We start from the raw sequence: 4,719 nt of genomic DNA, 5'->3' as shown, positions 1-4,719 counted from the left end.
AGTGGTGATATCATGGAACCACTTGTATGCATTCAATATCATTCTTCCGGTTATCATGTGCGTGGCTCTGGAAATAAAATAGAAAAAACGTTAAACGGAGCATATACAAGTACTTCTAGTCTACTAAATCATACAATACTTACTCGGGCAATATTTTTTGCCATTCAGCCTCGAATGCTTTCCACTTCGCATGGTCGACCTCTTGGAACAGATTGGGGTACGTCCCATCGACGAACCTTTTCCTCTTTGCCTCAGCCGTGAAGGGAGAGACGACGTACTGTGACGGCACTCTCGACCTCTTGCCGACCACCGTCTCCAGTATGTCAAGGTGACCGTCGATCAATTGGATCATGCTCCTACACAAGAAATAACATTACAAATTATTAACTTCATCCGTAAATGCTAACTCATACAAAACAGTAATCAATAGATTTTATTTAATTCACTCACCCAATCTCGGTCGTGGATCGGATCGGACATATGGTCGTCTTCGGTGTGCGAAACGCCTAATTCACGCACAAGACCCTGAGCCTCCTCCTCCATCGATGGGGTCAACTCAGTTATGGCTTCAAGTTGACATATTAATATTTGAACTAGTTAACGATCATGCAATCAGATGTTCAATCTCATTCAACAATATAAATTACAAATGCATAATACTCACCTGAGGGTCATCCTGAATAGCCGATAACTGTTTTCCAGTGGGACATCCCTCCAATCAAGATGCTCTCCAATGGTGCATCTGAGGACAGCATGTCTCCCCTCGCCTCGCAAATCGAGCACCCAATATGGGGACGGCCTCATACGGCCAGATCTGCAACACATATAATTATTATATATAAATTCAATATGAAAATAATTTTAATATTCATTATGTTAACCATTTACCTGCACCGCCAGGGGCAATCCATAGGTGTCGTACTTATGCATGGCTCCCTTCGGCTACGAGTGCGATCTGGTGAAGAAGTGCACAGTGTCCTCATAACATCTCCGACCCCACGGATAGTCGTTGAAACGATTGATGTCGTCAACGATCTCTAGATGGAAGAGGTCGATCGCAGTCTTCTTGTGGTGACACCGCACCACGCTCTCAGGGATGTAGACTAGACCTAACTTCAGTCTGTCTAATAAGGTTTTGTTTAATCTAAGGAATAAGTAAAACTTGATCAATAACAAATGAAAAAGAATGAGTAGAAAGAATACTGGAACATATTTTGGTTATTGACAGACCTTGACCAATACCAACTTGAATCTGATCAGTTCCTTCATAATCATCACTCTTGCACTTCAAATTTTCCATGTCATTTGTGACATGATTTGTGGCACCAATATCAGTGTTCCACTCGTTGTCCCATTGTCCAACATTTGATACTACCATAGTCTACTAATTTGGGGACAGTGTGGATCTTGAAATGAAAAATCAAAATGATGATAACACATGCATGTGCAGTATGAACTGGCCTACAACAGATCTGACAAATGATTGTGCCAATAATATTATCATTTTGACCACCACGACTTCCAAAATTTGACCTATACACGAGAGTTGTTGCGTCTTCTTCCACGGTAGCCACCACAACCACGAGGATAGAATTGTTGGGGTTGACGCTGAGCAACATTGGCAATAGGTAAAGATGCTACAATAAGTGTTTGTTGTCAAGTAATATGAGCTTAGCTGTTAGAACATGGTGTAAACCTCCACAATGGCGATAAAATCTGATCATGAAGTGGATGACACAAAACTGTCATATTCGTAACCTAAGCCAGCATGTGTGTAATAGTATCATCACATGTGAGGGCTTGCACTGCAATGGATAACTCATCAATTACTATGTTGATAGAAAGGAAATATTCTCCTGCAGATTGTCAACCCTTTTTGGCATTTGCCAACAGTGTACAAACATAGATTGTTCTTGTTCTAGACTTAGAGCATGTTTGGTAGTGATTTTGAAAATTGATTTTTTTATCGTTAGGAGAAAAATAGGGGCCACCTGTGAGAAAAGAAGTTAAATATAATGGCTGAACTAGTGAAATAACGGTCAAAAAATCAATTTTTTAGGATGAAAAATCACTCCTAAACGGGCTCTAAGAAGTAAAATTGTCTTCAAGAGCAGGCCAAATGTCTCTAGAGGTTGAATAAGCAACGACTTGAGTAAGTAGAAGACATGAGAGTACTCAAGATCAGATTATCCTGAAGAATCCAAGTAGCATAGGTTAGGTTTGGAATTTTGGTTATAGCACTCATTTTAGGATGTGGAGAGTCAATTTCCTTAGAAGAAGCTTGAGTGGTTCCATCAAGAAAACTGAACAGATCTTGTCCTTTAAAATAAGGAACAAGTTGAGCTTTCCAAAGAAGGTAAGTGTCTTCGTTGGGTTTGAAGGTAACTATTTTGGACATGGTGGTGATGGAGGGTGAAAGAGATTGAGAATTTACGGTACTTGTAGAAGATGAGAAAGAGGAGGACATATTGCTAGACGTTGGTCTTTCTAAGGCTCTAATACCATGTAGAAATTAAGAATAATTTATGTTTTCTCTATTTAAAACTTATAACTATGCAGTCCATTTTATAGAGACTGAGACTAACTACAGTCCTATAAATAAGGGAATTTCAAATTCAAAATATACCGCTGATCGAAAATTAAGGAACTAATATGTCCTCCTTATTTGTCTCCAAGATATCATTATTTGAAATATCTACAGAATTGTTGGATTCAATAGAATTAACAACTTGATCTTCCATAGCTTGTGAGTAGAATAAGAGTAGGCAAGGTCTAAACTTTGAAGGAGAGATCCATGGAAAAGTTATTCTAGGACGGGTTGAACTCATTTGTTGGAAGTGTTCTTGTGCAGATGTATTGCAAATGCTCGGTAATAGAAGAAGCTAAAAAACTTCGTTACAAAATGGAAGGACGTATAACAATTTCATGGATTGCGATCATTGTTTGTAAATCAAAATTAACTTTTGGTTATATGCAAAGTTTGAAGATATATTGTCACAAGCACCATGCAAGCTAATTTTTTTGACAAAATGCCTAGCTTGGATCTTTCTTATTCAAAGGATCGTGCCATTATTCGAGGCAAGCTCTAAGACCTTGAGTATCCTAGGCTAGTTCGTAAGACCTTGTATTATTGAGGTGAGCCTACAAGTGTTCACACATTGAGGCTAGCTCATGGTTCTGTCTATTTATTATTGAAGTAAGTTCATAAGATTTCGCATCATTAAAGGCAAGCTTTAGCTTTTATTTGTCGTATTATCAAAGACAAGTCTCGTTTCTAATTGGTTTATTTGCTCCTCGTCTCCACAAGAGGATTGATTTACCTATTCCTTGTTCCCATGAGAGAATTGTTTCACCTATTTCTCATCTCCATGAGAGGATTGTTCCACTTATTTCTTGTCTTCTCGAGAAGATTGTTCCATTTATGCTTCGCATCACAAGATGATTGTCAAAATTTTCTTCATTAGATTCTTTGTCACATATTACTACATTTTAAAAACTCAATACCTAATAATTAATGCTAGGCTCGGACTTGGGGGACTATAACGATAATAGTAACCCAGTAGCATTATATTATTAGTGCTAATGTGCCATAATATTAGTTTTAGTACTACCAGTGCATGAGATGCAATTAAAATTTAGAAAAATCATATGCTATATCTATCTTTCAAGGTTAACAGTAAAGCCTCGTCTCGTCAAGGTTGGTTTGTAAGCCCTCACTGTTACGCTACTGTTTGACAATCATTAAAATAAATCTTTTTTTCTTCTTAATCTCATTTTAAATCACACATTCTCACAAAAAAAATATTTTACACATAAATCTAAAAAATTTTCCTACTTTTTGAACACACATTCTCCAAAAATTTATTATTCTAAAACTCATTTGTCCCTTAAAACAACTCATTTTAATTGTTGTCAAACAAAGGCTACATCTTTTGATACTCTAAATATGAACTCTAGTCTCTTGGAAAGATATTCAAGGTCGCCCATGTATTTTAGAGACAGTTCGTAAGTCCTCACTTAATAGAGCATTTGTATTTTCGAGACGTTCTATAAGTCCTCACTTATTCAACTTCACAAATTACCTTTGAGGCAGTTCGTAAGTCCTCATTTTTTGGACTGGTTCATATTTCAGAGGCTATTTGTAAGTCCTCATATCTTGAAAATTATTTGCAAGTATTAATCGATTTGCGATAGCTAATAATTTTTGGGCAATATGTAAGACCTAGCCTACTTGAAAACTTATACTTCAAAGTTTGACCCACATATGAATATATGACTTAGACTTGGGAACTATATGTTATCTTTAAAAATTACATGGTATGCACGTGGCGAAGGCCCTAAGGTGGATGAATTGACATCAATAAATCATAGTAATGGTATTAGGTCAATCGAAATTTTGGTCTTGGGCTTGTCCTATTAGCCCCATGGTCCATTCCCCTCCTGTAAGGGGATATATTCAATTAAAACTTTTGAAAATTTTGATGGACTTTTTTTAAATGATGATTTTTGTGGATTTCGTGGATCTTTTATATAGATTTGTATGAAATTAGAGGAAGTCTTTCGTAGATTTCTATGGATTTTCATTTTAAAATTCTTATAGGCTTTTGCAAATTCAAATGACTTTTGAAAACTTTCATTTGAAATAGAACTCATGTGGATCTAGTGTGAAATTCTCACATACGAGGTGTTATATATATATATATATATATATATATATAT

This window comes from Olea europaea, chromosome 22 (genome assembly GCF_002742605.1).
Source record: "Olea europaea var. sylvestris chromosome 22, O_europaea_v1, whole genome shotgun sequence".
Lineage (NCBI taxonomy): Eukaryota > Viridiplantae > Streptophyta > Magnoliopsida > Lamiales > Oleaceae > Olea > Olea europaea.
Note: the sequence above shows the minus strand (reverse complement) of the source record.